The 20,303-nt window shown below is 46.6% G+C and overlaps 1 long non-coding RNA gene across 1 annotated transcript; it reads left to right on the top strand.

Annotated features, from left to right (window-relative positions):
• Positions 1-9,544: 9,544 nt before the first annotated feature.
• Positions 9,545-13,598, top strand: LOC134739189 (uncharacterized). Its single transcript, XR_010125770.1, has 2 exons — positions 9,545-9,676; positions 13,432-13,598. It is a non-coding gene; the product is annotated as an uncharacterized LOC134739189 (long non-coding RNA).
• The last annotated feature ends 6,705 nt before the right edge of the window (positions 13,599-20,303 follow it).

Here is a 20,303-nt window from a genome sequence, read left to right as displayed (position 1 = left end):
TTTAATTGGTCATTTGGGTTTCCTTTCTTAGTGAAAATATGTTCCTGTCTTTATTTCATTTTGCTATAGGGTTGTTTTCTTTTTCTTATTGATTTGTAGCAATTCCTTATATATTTTGGATACTACTCCTTCTTCAGTTGTATGTGTCATGAATATTTTCTCCTAGCCTGTGGCTTGTCTTTTCATTTTCTTTTTTTGAGATGGCATCTTACTCCAGCCCAGGCTGGAGTGCAATGGTGTAATCTTGGCCCACTGCCACCTCTGCCTCCTGGGTTCAAGCGATTCTCCTGCCTCAGCCTCCCTAGCAGCTGGGATTAGAATCACATGCTATCATGCCCGGCTAATTTTTGTATTTTTGTAGAGACGGGGTTTCACCATGTTGGCCAGGCTGGTTTCGAACTCCTGATCTCAAGTAATCCGCCCACCTCGGCCTCCCAATGTGCTAGGATTACAGGTGCAAGCCACTGCACCTGGTCTGTCTTTTCATTTTCTTTATGTCTTCTTTAGATGAACTCAACTTCCTAATTTTTGTGTCAATCATTTCCTTTTATCATATGACATTTTTGTGACTTATTTATTTATTTTATTTTTTTTGAGACGGAGTCTTGCTCTGTTGCCCAGGCTGGAGTGCAGTGGTGGGATCTCAGCTCACTGTAACCTTTGCCTCCCAGGTTCAAGCAATTCTCCTGCCTCAGCCTCCTGAGTAGTGGAGATTACAGGCACCTGCCACTATGCCCAGCTAATTTTTGTATTTTTAGTAGAGACGGGGTTTCACCATGTTGGCCAGGCTGGTCTCAAACTTCTGACCTCAGATGATCCGCCCATCTCAGCCTCCCAAAGTGCTGGGATGACAGACGTGAGCCATCACGCCTGGCCTTTTGTGACTTATTTTTTTAAAAATCCTTTTCTGTGTGGTCTTAAAGACATTCTTCTATATTTTCTATTAAAAGTGTTGAAGTTTTTACCATTCACATTTACCTGTTTATTTAACAACAAAAAAAGCAACTAATGGATAATTTGGATAATAGTAATGTGGACATTAGGACACTCGATTGATTCCAGCAGCATTCATTGAAAAGTCTGTTCTTTATTTGCTCATCTGTGGTTCACCTACTTTTGTGTCCCTCACAGATGTGAGGCTCTGATTACGGGCTTTCAATTCTGTCCATTGGTATAGTTTTCTGTTTTTGAACCAATACCACACTTTAAATTATTATAGCTTTAAAGCAAGCCCTTTTTCCTGACAGGATAATTTCTCCCCACATTCAGGACAATTTTGGCTATTCTCGGCCCTTTCCTTCTTCACATGCATTTTAAGATCAGTTGTTCAAATTCTGCAAATAGCTCTGTTAGAATTTTGGTTGGCTTTGCATTGAATCAAAAAGTCAGCTTTTTTATTATTATTTTTTTTTAATACAGAGTCTCACTCTGTTGCCCAGGCTGGAGTGCAGTAGTGCGATCTCGGCTCATTGTAACCTCCGCATCCCGGGTTCAAGTGATTCTCCTGCCTCAGCCTCTCACGTAGCTGGGATTACCAGTGTGCACCACCATGCCTGGCTAATTTTTGTATTTTTGGTAGAGATGGGGTTTCACCATGTTGACCAGGCTGGTCTTGAACTCCTGGGCTCAAGTGATCCGCCCCCCACCGCCCCACTCAGCCTCCCAAAGTGCTGGGATTACAGTTGTGAGCCACTGTGCCTGACACACTTTTGTAATTTCAAGTCATCCTATCAACAAACATTTATGTAGGTCTGATCTGTCTGTGGCACAAAACTGTCCAGTGGTTCACCAAGCCCAATCCCCTTTCTTTTAGCTCACAGCTGGGCTGTGTTTCCCAGCTTCCCTAAAAGTGAGTTGTGGCCAAGGTAAGTTTTGGGCAATGGGATGAGGGCAGAGCAAGGGACAGGTAACCCCTTCAGGCCTGGCCCTCCTTTGTGATCTGCCTTGCTCTGTTTCTTCCCTCAACTGTAGGTGGACGCAGAGGATCAAGAAGAGGATTCTGAGACCCTAAGGAATGACAGAGCCGCAAGATGAAAGAACCTGGGTTCCCCCGTCATGGTGTGGAAGTCTTCCCACTGAACACCCACATGGGACTGTTGGAAGAGCAAGAAAAACACTTCTGGCAGGGTGTGGTGGCTCACGCCTGTAATCCCAGCACTTTGGGAGGCCCAGGCAGGCAGATCACTTGAGGTCAGAAGTTTGAGACCAGCCTGGCCAACATGGTGAAACCCTGTCTCTACTAAAAATACAAAAATTAGCCATGTGTGGTGGCAGGCGCCTGTAATCCCAGCTACTTGGGAGGGTGAGGAAGGAGAATCGCTTGAACCCGGGAAGCGGAGGTTGCAGTGAGCCGAGATCACACCACTGCACTCCAGCCTGTGTAACAGAACGAGACTCCATTTCAAAACAAAAAAGTAAAAGAAAAACACTTCTACTGTGCTACACCACTAAGAGTTTGAAGTTTGCTAGAATAGTTAGTTTACATTAAGAAATGCAATATCTTTCCATTATATTCCAACATTTTTTTCATAAATGCCTTATGCATCTTTCGTTAGATGCATAAGATCTTTCGTTGGATCTTCCTAGGTACATTAACTGTTTTATTAATGTTGAATATGATATTTTGTAAAAGAAAAAATTTTTTTACTGTTGCCAGTATACAGAAACATAATCAATGTTTGTATATAATCTTATGTCCATCAGTCTTGATCAAATCTCTGATTAATTCTGTTAATTTGGCTGTAGATTCTTTGAGTTTTGTTTCTTTTGTTTTTTTGAGATGGAGTTTTTCTCTTGTTGCCCAGGCTGGAGTGCAATGGAGTGATCTCTGCTCACTGCAACCTCTACCTCTTGGGTTCAAGCGATTCTCCTGCCTCAGCCTCCCGAGTAGCTGGGATTACAGGCATGCGCCACCACGCCCAGCTAATTTTTGTATTTTTAGTAGAGATGGGGTTTCTCCATGTTGACTAGGCTGGTCTCGAACTCCCGACCTCAGGTGACCTGCCCGTCTCAGCCTCCCAAAGTGCTGGGATTAGGGGCATGAGCCACTGCACCTGGGGCAATTCTTTGAGTTTTTATATGGACTCTGTCAACCTAAAAAAAAAAATCAGAGACAAGGCCAGGCGTGGTGGCTCATGCCTGTAATCCCAGCACTTTGGGAGGCTGAGGTGGGCAGATCATCTGAGGTCAGGAATTCAAGACCAGCCTGGTCAACATGGAGAAACCTCGTCTCTACTAAAAATACAAAAATTAGCCGGGCATGGTGTCATGTGCCTGTAATCCCAGCTACTTGGGAGGCTGAGGCAGGAGAATTGCTTGAACCCGGGAGGCAGAGGTTGCAGGGAGCCGAGATCGTGCCATTGCACTCCAGTTTGGGAAACAGAGTGAGACTCAGCCTCAAAAAAAACATACACAAATATCTCCAAACATGTTGAGTTTATTAGGGAATTAGAAAAAAGGATTAAAATCCAAGATGCACAGTTATGGAAAGCCACATACGTACCTGAAGAGGGGAGGATAAAGGGAACCTTTTATTGGGAAAAGTGAAGTTTACACAAGTTGCTTGAAAACAGAATTCACTGGTTTTCAGCATCGGCTCATTGGTTACTCATGCTGTTACTGGGCCAGTGTTCTTTTGTTTTTTTTTTTGTTGTTTTAGACAAAATCTCACTCTGTCACACAGGATGGAGTGCAGTGGTGTGATCTCAGCTCACTGCAACTTCCACCTCCCAGGTTCAAGTGATTCTCCTGCCTCAGGCTCCCTAGTAGCTGGAATTACAGACATGGACCATCATGCCTGGCTAATTTTTGTATTTTTAGTAGAGACGAGGTTTCACCATGTTGACCAGACTGGTCTCAAACTGCTGACCTCAAGTGATCCTCCCCACTTGGCCTCCCAATGTGCTGGGATTACAGGTGTGAGCCACTGTGCCCGGCCTGGGCAGGTGTTCTTTTGAGAGCATCTTGTCTGAATTGCTACAGTCCTAAAAAAGGAATTTCTTGTGGGCTTATTTCAGAAAGTCCTTGAGACAGTCTTTATCTCAGACATGCAAGCATGAGCTCTCCCTGTTAGTGTTTGCCCACCTCTCATTTGTTTGGGTTTGTCAAAAACTGGTTTCGTTTTGGTATCTGCAACTTTTACAACTATCAACTGATTTAATTATTTCTTCTGTTCTAATCTTTACATCTTTTATTTCTTATGCTTTTCTTATACCGGCTAGGACCTCTAGTACAATGATGAGTTATGAAAGCAGGCATTCTTATATTGTTTCATATTTTAAGCTTTCAGTTTTTAATATTTCACTTTTTTTTTTTTTCTGGAGACAGACTCTCGCTCTGTTGCCCAGGCTGGAGTGCAATAGTATGAATCTGGCTCACTGGAGCCTTAACCTCCAGGCTCAAGCTATCCTCCTACCTCAGCCTCTTGAGTAGCTGGGACCACAGTCGTGTGCCACCACACCCAGCTAACTTTTAAATTTTTTGTAGAAATGAGGTCTCCCTATGTTGCCCAGGCTGATCTTGAACTCCCGGGCTCAAGTGATCCTTCTGTCTCAGTCTCCCAAAGTACTGGGATTACAGGTGTGCATTATAGATGGGAGCCATCGCACCCAGCTGTTTCACTATTAAGTATGACATTTGCCATAGTATTTCAAGACTATCCTTTATCTAGTTCTTAGTGTTTTTATAGTTTTGTTTAATCATTATTCAATGCTTTTTCTGTCTCTATTGAGATATTATTTTTCTTTTTTAATCTGTTCATGTGGTCAGTTGCATTAATAGGTTTTCTAATATTAAATCTTGATCAGAGATAGACCCAACTTTGTCATGTTGTATTACATTTTGTATTTAATACTAGGTTTGGTTTGCAGATATTCTATTTAAGATTTTGGGCCGGGTGTGGTGGCTCACGCCTGTAATCCCAGCACTTTAGGAGGCCAAGGCGGGTGGATTACCTGAGGTCAGGAGTTCAAGACCAGCCTGGCCAACATAGCCAGACTCTGTTTCTACTAAAAATACAAAAATTAGCTCAGCATGGTGGCAGGCGCTTGTAATCCCAGCTACTCGAGAGGCTGAGGCAGGAGAATCGCTTGAACCCAGGAGGCAGAGGTTGCAGTGAGCCGAGATTGTGCCATTGCACTTCAGCCTGGGCAACAAGAGTGAAATTCCGTCTAAAAAAAAAAAAAAAGATTTTGCATGTATGTTCATGAGCAAGATTAGCTCTTTCTCTGTTGCCTTTTGTCTATTTTGGTATCAAGGTCATATTAACTTTATAAAATGAGTTGGAGAGTTCAGACTTCTCAGGGGGACCTTTTCGTTCCTTCTACCCAAAGTCAAGGCCATGGTTGGCAAATTTTCTCGCTATTCCCTTTGTGGAGTGGATGTTTTCCCTAGATTACTCCTTTACTAAGGGTGTTGTCTTTAAGGCCCCAGCTTTATTTGAGACACTATGTGCTAACTTGCTCCTTAGGTGTTATTTCGCAGCCCCCTTATTGGGTCTTGAAAATGGAAGCTGTTCATCTCCAGGGACTTCCTGATGCCCTAGGGCAGTCAATGGCTTTAGCTTTGTCTTTCCTAGTTTTGTATTTTCTCTTTTGTTTTGGCTTCCGAGGATTTGTCTTAATTTCATGTCAGTTTAGCTATGCATTTAAAACTATTTTTTAAGGGCTGGGTGCGGTGGATCACACCTGTAATCCCAGCACTTTGGGAGGCTGAGGCTAGCAGATCGCCTGAGGTCAGGAGTCTGACAGCAGCCTAGCCAACATGGTGAAACCTCATTTCTACTAAAAATACACAAATTAGCCAGGCATGGTGGTGCGTGCCTGTAATTCCAGCTACTCGGTAGGCTGAGGCAGGAGAATCACTTGAACCTGGGAGGCAGAGGTTGCAGTGAGCCGAGATTGCACCAATGTACTCCAGCCTGACCATAGAGTGAGACCCCATCTCAAAAAAAGAATGAACAAATAAAGAAATCAAACTATTTTAAAAAAATTTTTAGGTGTTTTATTGTTAGAAGGTTTTAGGAGATCCATCCAGTCTGCCATATTGCTCTATGTGGGAAGTGTCTGTTTTCTTTTTTTGTTGTTGTTGTTGTATAAGTTTACATTTAATTTAAATCAGACACATATGAAACGGATTTATATGAATAGTTAAATCTTTTTTTTTTTGAAATGGAGTCTTACTCTGTCGCCCAGGCTGGAGTGCAGTGGCGCAATCTTGGCTCACTGCAACCTCTGCCTCCTGGGTTCAAGCGATTCTCCTGCCTCAGTCTCCTGAGTAGCTGGGATTACAGGTGCGCACCACCATGCCTGGGTAATTTTTTTTTTATTAAGTATTTATTGATCATTCTTGGGTGTTTCTCGGAGAGGGGGATATGGCAGGGTCATAGGATAATAGTGGAGAGAAGTTCAGCAGATAAACACATGAACAAAGGTCTCTGGTTTTCCTAGGCAGAGGTCCCTGCGGCCTTCCGCAGTGTTTGTGTCCCTGGGTATTTGAGATTAGGGAGTGGTGATGACTCTTAAAGAGCATGCTGCCTTCAAGCATCTGTTTAACAAAGCACATCTTGCACCGCCCTTAATCCATTTAACCCTGAGTTGACACAGCACATGTTTCAGAGAGCACAGGGCTGGGGGCAAGGCCATAGATCAACACCATCCCAAGGCAGAAGAATTTCTCCTAGTACAGAACAAAATGGAATCTCCTATGCCTACTTCTTTCTACACAGACACAGTAACAATCTGATCTCTCTTTCTTTTCCCCACATTTCCCCGTTTTCTTTTCAATAAAACCGTCATCGTCATCATGGCCCGTTCTCGATGGTCGCTTTCTCTTCGGAGCTGTTGGGTACACCTCCCAGACGGGGCGGCAGGGCAGAGGCGCTCCTCACCTCCCAGACGGGGCGGCCGGGCAGAGGCGCTCCTCACCTCCCAGACGGGGCGGCCGGGCAGAGGCGCTCCTCACCTCCCAGACGAAGGGCGGCCGGGCAGCGGCGCTCCTCACTTCCCAGACATTGCGCTGCCGGGCAGAGGCGCTCCTCACTTCCCAGACGTTGCGCTGCCGGGCAGAGGCGCTCCTCACCTCCCAGACGGGGCGGCCGGGCAGAGGCGCTCCTCACTTCCTCCTAGACGGGGTGGCAGCCAGGCAGAGGTGCTCCTCACCTCCCAGACGATGGGCGGCTGGGCAGAGGCGCTCCTCACTTCCCAGACGGGGCGGCTGGGCAGAGGCGCTCCTCACTTCCCAGACGTTGGGCTGCCGGGCAGAGGCGCTTCTCACATCCCAGACAATGGGCGGCCGGGCAGAGACGCTCCTCACTTCCTATATGGGATGGTGGCCAGGCAGAGGCGCTCCTCACTTCCCAGACGGGGCGGCCGGGCAGAGGTGCTCCTCACTTCCCAGACAGGGCGGCCGGGCAGAGGGGCTCCTCATATCCCAGACGATGGGCGGCCAGGCAGAGGCACTCCTCACTTCCTAGACGGGGTGGTGGCCGGGCAGAGGCTGTAATCTTAGCACTTTGGGAGGCCAAGGCAGGCGGCTGGGAGGTGGAGGTTGTAGCGAGCCGAGATCACACCACTGCACTCCAGCCTGGGCAACATTGAGCATTGAGTGAGCGAGACTCCATCTGCAATCCCAGCACCTCGGGAGGCCTAGGCGGGCAGATCACTCGAGGCCAGGAGCTGGAGACCAGCCCAGTCAACAGGACGAAACCCCGTCTCCACCAAAAACACAAAAACCAGTCAGGCATGGCGGCGTGTGCCTGCAATCCCAGGCACTCGGCAGGCTGAGGCAGGAGAATCACAGGAGCCCGAGTCAGGGAGGTTGCAGCGAGCTGAGATCACGGCAGTACAGTCCAGCTTCGGCAACAGAGGGAGACCGAAGAAAGAAGGAGAGGGAGCCCGAAGAGGGGAGACAGAGGGAGAGGGAGAGGAAGGGTAGAGGGAGAGGGAGAGGAAGGGTAGAGGGAGAGGGACGAAGTGTCTGTTTTCTTCTTTCATCTTTTAAAAACTCTTAATTTTTTTGAAGAATGGGTAATATAATCACATATTTCAAAATTCAAAGGCACAAAAAGGTACACAATGTAAAGTAAGCACTTCTGTCATCCCCCAGTTACCTCCAACCAATGTTAATTTTAAAAATATCCAATATCCTTCTAAAGATGTTCTATGCATAAAGAATACACACAGGATTACACAAGTTAGCACACTCAACCTTCTGTTCTTCACTTTTCTGGTTTTTTTTTTTTTTAAGTTAAACATTAAATCTCAGAGTTAGTTTCTTATTAGTACATTAAAGTCTTTGTCATTCTTTTATACTCCTGTATAGATGTAACAACATTTCTTTAATTAGTCCTACTGGATGTTTAGGATGTTTACAATCTTCTGCCATTTCAAACAAGGCTGCAGAGAATAACTTTATGCAGATGATTTTTTGCAAACACCTATCCAGATATCCACAGGATAAATGTCTGAATGGAACAGCATAGTCAGTAGAGGTGTACATTTATAATTTGGTCGATATTTTGCTAAATTGCCCTCTGTAAGCAAATATTTCTTTTACTTTTTAATGTGGCAAGATCTCATCATGGAGGCAAATATTTCTAACATAATACCTAAAAGTAACTCTTCCTTCACACCCTAGCTCACACTGTGTAAGACTTTTTATTTTTGCAAAACTAATCAGTGAAAAATGATATTTTGTAGTTTTAATTTGTATTTTAAAAATAACATGTGAAATTCAACATTTCCCCATGTGTAAGGAAGCCATATTTTCCTCTCTGTAAACCTACTGTGCATATTCTTTTCTTATTTTTCTTTTTTTTTTTCTATTTTGGTTTTTATATTGACTTCTAGAAGTTCATTATATATTAGAGATAGGATATTTATACTATGAGTAATTGGTAAAAAGACTTGACATACACCAGCTACTCCCAAAATGTGTCCTAAATCAATTTAAATTTTTTAGACACTGTAGTGAATGCACTAAATTAATATTAAAAAGTAATTTTTGCTATAGTGGTTGTCATCGAATATTAACATGTGCCATATGTTTGTTGTTGTTTTTTCCTGTGAAGTGAATGATATGATACCTTTTAGGAAAACTGAAAAAAAAGCAATAGATAGATCCACCATTCCTGGGTATTTCATAAAATACTTGATTCTTATGCACAGAGTCATGCTTTTGAGGCTGTGTAAAAGTTTGTGAATCACTGGGGAAATTACTATATCAAACAATGGACCTGATGGGTGTCATAACTTGTGTTCCCTAAAAACAAGTTGGAACTACAAGCCCAAGGCAACCAATGTGAGGGAAAAGGCTCAGAAAGAGAAAAAGGAAACGCAAAGTGGTGCATTCCTGGGCTGATCACAGTCAGAGCTATGTTTATGGCCAAGCTAAATGCAACCACTGTATCTCAGCAGAGTCAAGAGAAAAGAATTTATCTGCCAGCTCCCTCCTGCCTCCTATCTCTCACTGGTCAATTTCAAGCCCCTTGCACCTGCACTTCCAGATTGTGCCACCTGGCTCTCAGCGTAGCCACTGTGGAAGCAGATCTCAGTTTCTGAGGTGAGTGCTTCAGCCGAGTCTGGAGGTGATGGAGATGCAGGCATCATGGAAGGAACAAGGCCATGCTGGAGCACTGCCTGCGTGCCAGGGAGGCCAAATGAGGCATGGCTAAGATGAGGTGGGTGACAGGTGTCTTCATTGAGTAAGCAGCTGACAGCCCAGAAGGCAGGCAGGAGGCAGATAGATTAGCTGGATTTTATAGTTGTGTGGCCACTGGTGTGTTAGTTTGTGGCTTCCAAGTGTCAGTCCAAGTTGACCCACTGTCAGCGGAAGTTCCAGGGTTGGCATGTGGCGAGATAATGAATCCATGTAGTCCCCAAGGAAGAGGTTGGGTAGATAATCTGTTTCATAGTGAGCGAAAGAAAATGTGCTATTTTATGGAAGAGTAGAAATACTTGGACTGACAGTCCACAAGCATCAATATGGTGAACTATTTTGAGCTTTTCCGTAAATCTTCCTTCTTGAGGATGAAAGAGTTAATTTCTCTGAGCCTTTCCCTGTCATGTTTTGGAATGTGACTGACCTGCTTCTAAACATAAGGGTATATTTTCCCCTTCTCTCTCCGTTCCTTTTGAAGAGGAATGTAAGTTACTAGGTAGTTTTTTGGCTCCTTGAAAAGCCCATTGCAAATCACTCTTTAAGAACGGCCAAGAAGTGATTATAGTACATCAGTAGCATGAAGTATTGCATGGTCCTCTAAAGAACTAATGAGAAGTGGAAAAAGTTCAAAAGTAATGTGGAAAATATTTCTCAAACCGTCTGACGTGGGGAAAAATCCATGACAGATAGACGCAGTGACTTCAGCTATGCTAAACATGTGTACGCCTGACCAACACTGGACAGGGACTTCAGAGACGTTAAAATGGCTGTAGAGTGTTTGGTCAGATGTGGTGGTATTTGGTGCCATGCTAAGAATAAGTGGTTCCAGGGCCAGAGTGCTCTGAGTTGAAATCCTGCCTCCCACACTTGTCATTTTGGGAATACAATTCACCTACTCAGAGCCTCAGCTTCCCATTTTGTACTTTGCAGATTAAAATGACAGATTAAGCTTGTGGCATTTACTAGGCTCAGTAAGCAGTATGGATTATCTTTACTGGAGAAGAATTTTTAAAGTATTGTTGCAAAGTGGTTATAACAACTTAAAGGCTTAAAAATACTTCTGTTAATAATAGTACATGTTAGGCCTGGCGCTGTGGCTCACACTTGTAATCCCAGCACTTTAACAGACCAAGGCGGGCAGATCACCTGAGGTCAGGAGTTCAAGACCAGCCTGACCAATATGATGAAACCCCATCTCTACTAAAAATACAAAAATTAGCCGGGCATGGTGGCATGCGCCTGTAATCCCAGCTACTCGGGAGGCTGAGACAGGAAAATCGCTTGAACCCTGGAGGCAGATGTTGCAGTGAGCCAAGATTGCGCCATTGCACTCCAGCCTGAGAAACAAGAGTGAAACTCCATCTCAAAAAAAAAAAAAGTACATGTTCATTGTAGAAAGTTTTAGCAATACATAAAAATAAAAAATATTTTAAAAATTTCACTTGTAATCACGCCATCCAGAGATGGCCACAGTTTAACATCTTAGAATGCAGATCTGTGAACCTGGTTCAAGTCCTGGGTCTGCCTGCTGCCCCTTAGGAAATTACTTAGTGTCCCTGAGACTAAGGTTCCCCCTCTGGAAAATGGATCCAATAATATCTACTCAAAAGATTGTGTGAGCGTTAAATTATATGATGTTTGTAAAATGCTCAGCCTGGCAGATAACAAATGCTCAAATTGTTGATTACCAATATTAACGTTGATACAGAGAAGATACATTCATTCCCTACCTCTTATACAAACACCTGCACCATTCACCCCGGAATATCTTTTATGACTCTTTTGATGATAACAGCTCACCACAAAAATCTGTATGATTCAAACTCAGTCAGGAAGAAGAGGAACTCTAGCACATACGTGAACAGTTTCTCAAAGAAACAGAATTGTTTATTTTTTAAGCTTTAAGGCACTGTTGACATATAATAGACTTCATACTTAAGTGTCCAATTGGATAAGTTTTGACATATGGACCACTCATAAAAATGTAGGGGAAGAAAAGTATTTTTTCTTTACCCTTTCTAGGTTCATGATGGAGGCCCCATAATAAAAGGCAGACTAGAAAAAAAAGCATATCAATTTATTTATTTTATTGAGATGGAGTTTTGCTCTTGTCACCCAGGCTGGAGTACAGTGGTGCGATCTTGGCTCACTGCAACCACCACCTTCTGGGTTCAAGTGAGACTCCTGCCTCAGCCTCCCGAGTAGCTGGGATTACAGGTGTGTACCACCATGCCTGGCTAATTTTTGTATTTTTAGTAGAGACGGGGGTTTCACCATGTTGGCTAGGCTGGTCTTGAACTCCTGACCTCAGGTGATCCACCTGCCTCGGCCTCCCAAAGTGCTGGAATTACAGGCATCAGCCACCACGCTTGGCCTTCAATTTATTTTATGTAAGTTTTACATGACACAAGAGTCTTCATAAGGAAATGAAGACCAGAAGAAACAGTTAAACTTGCATATTTTTACGCTAACTTTGATGAAGAGTGGACAGTCATGGAGGAATATAATTGAACAAAGGTGTGATCTACTGGTGATGAACTGGGAGGGATTTAGCAAGGCCTGTTTGCTCAGATTCTTCTCTGTGACCCCATGATTTCAGAGATAAGGATGTTCCTTTTCTCCAAGTATAGGAAGGGTACCTCTCAAGTGAGTGTCTTGTGACCTGCTTTGGTGGAAGGTCAGAAAATCCCTCCTAGGTTTTATGACTGTTAAGGACAAACTTCCCCAAAAGCTTCTTGGTACTGCTGACAATTCCCCCAAACCTCTCCACGCTGCCCACCCCTCCACCTAATGCTCTGCAACTCTTCTCTGTGCCGTCCACCCTTCCCCCTGAGCCCCTTTACATTTCTAAGCCCTTATCTAGGCACCAGGTGCCACGGTAAAGCCAGCAGACTTTACCTATCAGGGCTTGCTGTGATAAGCAAACTCCAATTACAAACCATCTGGGCTGCACGGGGGAGGTCATGGGAAGCATAAACAAACTTTACCTACACCTGTAAATTCCTGCTGTTCATCTAGTTGCTACCATACACGTCACAAAGTGATATGTGACAAAATTAAACAGCAAACAACCCCGGAATGTGGCCATACCAAAGAACTCCTTCAAACACCCCTCCCCAGTATAAATTCCTCATTTTGTAAGCTCAGGGCTGCTTCCTCTGAGTGTGATGGAGCAGCCGGCAGGTTCAATAAATGTACTCGCCTAACTTTGGGTCATTCTTCCTTTCTCTGGGCTGACCTTACAATGACCTGCTTCAGGAGAGATGGGTGGAGAAAAGGGAATGGGACTATTTTCTGAAAGTCTTTCAGCTTAAAATAATTCAATATGCCAATGTGCTGAAACCGCCATTGCAAAATTGTAACTGAGACAGTGAAAGAGACCTGACCTAACCAACTCCATCTTGCTTCTAATCTTCAACCTGTCCTTGTTCATTCCTGGGTGTAGGCTGAACTAACTTCAGGAGGAACTTAGTTTATAGTTTAAAACAAAGATGGTAACAGGCCTTTCCCAAGGCAAACCCCCTTCTTGTCTGGGGACTAGACTGCCTTTGTAGGACTAACAAACTAGCCAAAAGATTAGAAATTATGGTTTAGGAGTCATGTAGCTAGAGGCTACAAGATTTTGACCCTTCCCAAATTGCACCTGGAGATAACATCACTATTGTAAAACCTAAGATCACTGTTTAAGATATTTTGCAGTCTCTGCACTTGATGGATCAGCTGGTGCCATCCAGCTCGATAAACTGGCTCATCCAATCTCTTGGCCCCCACCAGGAAATGACTCAGCACAAGAAGACAGCTTTGACTCCCTATGATTTCCTCTCCAATCCAACCAATCAGCACTCCTGAGTCACTGGCTGCCCACAACCCACCAAGTTATCCTTAAAACTCCTATCCCCGAATGCTTGGGGAGACTAATTTCAGTAATAATAAAACTCTGGTCTCCTACACAGCTGGCTCTGTGTGAATTACTCTTTCTCTATTGCAATTCCTCTGTCTTGATAAATTGGCTCTGTCTAGGCAGTGGGCAGGGGGAATCTGTTGGGTGGTTATGTGTCCGGAATTTATTCCTTCTGGTGGGTTCTTGGTCTCACTGACTTCAAGAATGAAGCTGCAGACCCTCGCGGTGAGTGTTACAGTTCTTAAAGATGGTGTGTCCAGAGTTTGTTCCTTCAGCTCTTCAGATATATCCGGAGTTTCTTCCTCCTGGTGGGTTCGTGGTCTCGCTGACTTCAGGAGTAAAGCCTCAGACCTTCCCAGTGAGCATTACAGCTCTTAGAGTTGGCGCTTCTGGAGTTGTTTGTTCCTCCTGGTGGGTTCATGGTCTCGCTGACTTCAGGAGTGAAGCTGCAGACCTTCGCAGTGAGTGTTAACAGCTCATAAAGGTAGTACGGACCCAGAGTGAGCAGCAGCAAGATTTTCTGTGAAGAGCAAAAGAACAAAGCTTGCACAGCATAGAAGTAAACACCAGCTAGTTGCTGCTGCTGAGTTGGGTGGCCAGCTTTTATTCCCTTATTTGGCCCTGCCCACATCTTGCTGATTGGTCCATTTTACAGAGCACTGATTGGTCCATTTTGCAGAGTGCTGATTGGCTCGTTTTTACAGAGTGCTGATTGGTGCATTTACAAACTGTTAGCTAGACACAGAGTGCTGATTGGTGCATTTTTACAGAGTGCTGATTGGTGCGTTTGCAAACCTTTAGCTAGACACAGAGTGCTGATTGGCGTGCTTACAATCCTTTAGCTAGACAGAAAAGTTCTCCAAGTCCCCACTTGACCCAGGAAGTCCAGCTGGCTTCACCTCTCAGTTACAGTGCCATATTTTGGGAGTAGTTTGTCCTGAATCCCATCAAAACCATCACCACAATTAAGACAGTGAGCATCTCCTTCACTTCCCAGATTTCTTGGACCCCTTGTAATCCCTCCCACAAGAAAATCACTGCTATCGGTCACTGTAGATTAGTCTTCACTTTCTAGAATTTTATACAAATAAGTCACACAGCAAGTACTCTTTTTTGTCCAGCAATTATTAATTATTTTACTCTGAATAATGGTGCTGAGATTCACCCCTCCTGTTACAAGTACCTGTTATGCATTTCTTTTCTTTTCTTTCTTTTTTTTTTGAGATGGAGTCTTGCTCTGTCACCCAGGCTGGAGTGCAGTGGCACGATCTTGGCTCACTGCAACCTCTGCCTCCCAGGTTCCAACAATTCTCCTGCCTCAGGCTCCCGAGTAGCTGGGATTACAGGTGTGCACCACCACGCCTGGCTAATTTTTTTACTTTTAGTAGAGACAGGGTTTCACTATGTTGGCCAAGCTGGTCTCGAACTCCTGACCTCGTGATCCACCCGCCTCAGCCTCTCAAAGTGCAGGATTACAGGCGTGAGCCACTGGGCCTGGCCTGTTATGCGTTTCTTTATCTTGCAGAGTCAGAGCACACATCCAGCCTCAGGATCAAGCTCTCCTTAAGTGGGTGTTTAAGAGGCTGTTCTTCTTTTCTGCCCTGTCACCCCAGGACACAGAGCACCTTCTTTTCTCTTGCACTGAGTGCATGAGTCACATAGGTCAATGTGATTCTTAGGCAGGAGGTTTATGGCGGCCACAGTGGGGATCTGCACTGATGGATTCTTCCTAAGGGGCTGGCTCCAGACAAGATCAGAGGCTTGAGTCCAGAGAGCTACACCTGGTTTCTCAGCTCCTCCAGGAGGCAGAGAAACAAGGGAAAACTGAGGCCCAGAAAAGGCAGTATAATTTGAGATTGTTGGGTCAGGCACCCTCTGCTAGGACTGCTTTCGTTCCCCACTGGGCTGACCTTGCATTTTATAGAGACACCCCAAGCGATGCCACCTAAAAAACAAGGATTTATCGTTTAAGTCTTCTTAATTAGAAGGGAATGTCTACATTATTTACCAATTAACTCCTTGCTCCTCCTCAGGGGCAGTGCTTTAGCCCCAGGGTTCTGTAATCACATACAAAATATTTCCACTATTACGATGCTCATTCAAAAATAAATAAATATCAGCACCCCCACAGATGTTTCCTTATTTGCTGAAGGAAAAAGAAGATAAACACAGTTATTGTGATTCACAATATTTGTGTAAAAGGCACCACACTAGAGCCTTCCCAAGTACTCCCAACAATAATATTTTGAGAACTTTAATTTTTTATCTTGGGTGGCTCCATGCCACTTGGATTCAGCTCGGGGCTCCCCCTCAATGTTAACACCTACAGTAAGTCAGAGGAGGCTTGCAGGACGACCCAGTGCTTCCAGGAATTGCCTGTGCCCCCCAGAGGCAGGTGGCCGATTTCCCATTGGCAGCAGGTGTCAGGGAGGTCTACAGCACCTGATCACCTTTCCAGATCAGCTTGGAGGGTGCTAAAAGCAGGAGTTCTCCAACTTGAGTCACCGTCAGAATCACCTGGAAGGCCTGTGAAACAGATGGCTCAGGCTCACCCTGCAGTGGCTGACTCATCTGTGCTGGGGCCTGGAAAGATGCATTTCTTTTTTTTTTTTTTGACGGAGTCTGGCTCTGTTGCCCAGGCTGGAGCACAGTGGCACGATCTCGGCTCACTGCAACCTCTGCCTCCCAAGTTCAAGTGATTCTCCTGCCTCAGCCTCCTGAATAGCTGGGACTACAGGCGTGAGCCACCACATCTAGCTAATTTTTTTTTGTATTTTTAGTAGAGACGAGGTTTCATCATGTTGGCCAGGATGTCTCGATCTCTTGACCTCGTGATCCACCTGCCTCAGCCTCCCAAAGTGCTGAGATTACAGGTGTGAGCCCCTGCGCCTGGCCGGAAAGATGCATTTCTAGCAGGTGCCCAGGTAATGCTGATGCTGCTGGTCTTGGGGACCACACTTGGAGAACCACTGGTCTAATGTTTCTCTTTCTTTCCAAAGCTCCCTAAAATGTTAACTCTCAGATGGGAAACCGACTTGCAGAAGCCTGAGAAGGGACACTCCATCTCCCAGGGATTGCACTGAAATAGGGGGTTTAAGGAGGGCGGGTGAGAAAGGCCCCTCTGGCTGATTCCCAGGTTCTGGGTGAAGGGGTTGTTTCAAGGGTCAAGAATCTGCCTGGTACCTGACAATTTCCTGGAAGGTACTTAGGTGTGGTCACTCCCTGGGATGACTGTGCTGGGAGAGAGGATTATCCTGGATTCTCTGTGGCTGTCTGAACTTGGGACAGAGCATCCATGATATTGGGAGAAAGTCCTTAAAGTTTTAAGTATCTGAGCCCAGTCAGTTTTTGGGACTGAGCCACAGAGAGGAGGGAGTCTGAGGCCTGACCTTGGCCCCTTGCCTGTCCGGGGTGGGCAGATCCGCAGGACTGGGCAGAAAACTCTGTCAGTGAACGAGAGTTAGAAACAAGTGTCCAGTGAGCCTGAGGCCTGGGCCTGGAGGTGCAGGGACAGTGTGCTCGTCAGAAGTCTACACTGAGGAAGGAGCAGAGCAGAGTGTGGGGAAATGAGGGTGGAGGTGGCTTCTGAGCTTGGGAGGGCAGGGGTGACTCAGGGCCCATCCTGGCACAGTGCCCTGTGTCTGGGCCCAGCTTAGGTCTGGTGCTGGGAAGCATTTCACCAGGGCATGTGAGGGATGAACTTCAGGGCTCCAGGGCCGGTGATACACCTGTCCCCCTGGGCTCTGGCTGGGCCCCCGCTGATGTCTCACATGCCTGTCCTCCACACCTCCTGCTGGGCCCATTCAGACCCAAGAGGGGCGCACTGCTGGGCTGTCTGGTGTCAGATGTGGCAACTTTGAGGTGGGCTGCAGGTCAGACATCACAGGTGCCTGCCACGATGCTTCCTGTTTCCTCATCCAGCTTCCCCCATTCCTGGTCCTCCAGGTTCCCTTCTGGGCCCCTGCATTCGGAGGCTTGTCAGCGGCCCCGTTGCATCCTGTGACTCTGCCCTTGCTCCTCAGTGGTAGCTGAGCCTCCCACAGAGGCACTGAGCATGTGCTAGCCTGCCTTCAAGTTTTCTAAGCCTTGCACTCAGGCTTCCACCCGCTGGCCTGATGAGTTGGACTGCTCTGGGCCATACCTTTCTTGTTAGGATGGCCACTTACCCTCTCTGGGCAGCAGAATCTCCCTCGGTGTCAGGACTGTTGTGAGGATTATGTAAGAGAGTACTCATGAAATGCATATGAATGCCCTCTGCGTTAGCTCTCGTCCCTCCTTCTAGAACTCTGGTCCACTTTGACCCCAGTGTCTGGCACCTGAACCTTGCCTGCACCTGGTGATCTGGACTGTGGGTGGGCTGTACACTGGCAGAATTGTGCACTGAGGCAGAGCCGGGTGAGGCTAGAAGGGTGGACTAGGCTCTCTCCCCGAGGCCATGAAAGTTTAGATGATGTGGAAATTTGAAAAAGAGTCAAAGATGCTCTGCAAATATGACTATTGGAATGTGAAAAGATTCAAAATGAGGGTTTTTGAACTGCAAGGAATGGAGGGGGCCTTTCTGCTCTGAGGTGTGACTAATCCTTCTATATGGGATAGAGTCCCCCTCCCCTCCCCTTCCTTTCCCCCCCTCCCCTCCTCTCCCCTCTCCTCTCTTTTCTTTTCTTTTTTCTTTTATTGAGACCAAGTCACCCTCTGTAGCCCAGGTTGGAGTGCAGTGGCACAATCTTGGCTCACTGCAACCTCCGTCTCCCGGGTTCAAGCGATTCTCCTGCCTCAGCCTCCAGAGTAGCTGGGATTACAGGCATGTGCCACTGCACCCAGCTACTTTTTTGTATTTTTAATAGAGACAGGGTTTCACCATGTTGGCCAGACTGGTCTCGAACTCCTGACCTCAGGTGATCCACCGTCCTCGGCCTCCCAAAGTGCTAGGATTACAGACATGAGCCACCATGCCCGGCCGCATCTTTTCTATTAGAAGAGTTTAAAGGGTCCCTGGAGCCTGTCCCGAAGCTACTCTTCGTGCTATTACGTTTTCCCATCTGGGAAAGAGCAGATGGCCGTAGTGGTGACCCCTTGCACAGACTTAGATTTAGGGCCCCAAAGAATAATGACTGCCCCGAACACAGGTGTCCTCCTTTACCACCAACTACACACTTCCTGAGGGAGGCAGAGTCCTCAGTCTCCAATTTCCAGCGAAAGGAATGGAGACTGGGTGAGCAAGGGACTTGTAAGGGGACATGACAGCAAGGAAAGGAGCCTAGGGCCCTGACTCCAGCTTCCAGGCTCTGAGACACATCCGCACCAGTGCGATTCCACCGATGGGGCAAAGGCTGGGTGCCCAGTGAGTCACCTGAGGGAAGCCTCCTGGGGCCAAGTCCTTACTGAGGTTGGGCGGGGAGGCCCTGCTGGAGGGAGGAAGGAGGGGCTCATGGGACAGGGGAGGGCTGGGAAAGGGAGGTTGGGGCTACCCTGGGCCTGCTTGGAGTTTTATCCCTTCCTTGAACTTAGGACTTTCTGGAGACTTGAAGATGGTCCCTCGTAAGCTGACTGCATCCTGCTTAGAGCTCAGGGGCGCACCCCCCGCAGGCACCTTCCACCCCTCAGAAGCAGCAGCCATAGGTGGGCCGAGGGCAGAGCGCCTCTCCCCAGGGGCTCCTTTTCCCGAGGGACTGTGTCCTCTGTGTGTGTGTGTGTGTGTGTGTGTGTGTGTGTAGAGAGGACAGCTGCCAGATAAAATACATAAGTACTGCATGGAACATACTTGGACTAATAAATTATTTGTTGTTTCTCTGAAATTCAAACTTAACTGAGTGTCCTATGTTTTATTTCCTAAATCTGTTAACCCTAGCCCAGGTGGAAGCCACATGCTGCTGCGGTGGGAGCTTCTGAAGTCCTTTCTGCCCCCAGGACGCTTCCAGAACTGGGTGGGGCTGCCTTCAAGAGGCAGGGTAGAGGGGCAGAGGGCTGAGGGAAGGACAGGGCCTGCAGGAGGCAGTTTTTGGTTCGACACAGTAAAAAATTTCCTCCTGGAGGCCAAGGGTGGTGGCTCACGCCTGTAATCCCAGCGCTTTGGGAGGCTGAGGTGGGTGGATTGCTTGAGTCCAGTAGTTTGACACCAGTCTGGGCAACAGGGTGATGAAAACGGGAGAGTTCCCTGACCCCTCCACACAGGACGTGCGACAGGGGTGTGGCTCATCTGTTTGGCTGCCATATGCGTTCGAACCCCTTATGGGAGGGGGAGCAGATGGGCAGGTGCAGGAGCTGGGGCAAATACCCCTGGGCTCCAGCCCCAGGGCAGTGCCCAGGGGTAGGTGTCTGTGACCCCCAAAGCCCAAGTGGGTGCATGTTACAGTGCCCTCTTTTAGCCTTGCCATCCATGGACGGCTCAAGTTTTAACCAACTTCAGTGCCCTCTTGGTACCCAGGTCCTTGTCCAGCATCCAGGAAACATCAGGTCGCACATGGACTTGAAGGATGGTAAATGCAGGGGTTTTGTTGAGTGGTGGAGGTGGCTCTCAGTGGGATGGATGGGGAGCTGGAAGGGGGATGGAGTGGGAAGATGATCTTCCCCTCGAGTTTGGCCATCCAGTGGCCAATCTCCTCTCCAACTGTCCCCAGCTGAACTCTTCTCCGTGTTCACGCACTCCTTCTCTTCTCTCCGCCAGGCCATTCTGCCATTCTGCTCTTCTGTTCATCTCATCTGCTTGTGGAGCCTGGGGTTTGGGGTTTATATGGGTACAGGATAG

This window comes from Pongo pygmaeus, chromosome 2 (genome assembly GCF_028885625.2).
Source record: "Pongo pygmaeus isolate AG05252 chromosome 2, NHGRI_mPonPyg2-v2.0_pri, whole genome shotgun sequence".
Classification (NCBI taxonomy): domain Eukaryota; kingdom Metazoa; phylum Chordata; class Mammalia; order Primates; family Hominidae; genus Pongo; species Pongo pygmaeus.
The sequence above is the reverse complement of the archived record's forward strand: the minus strand, read 5'-3'. Positions and strand labels throughout refer to the sequence as shown.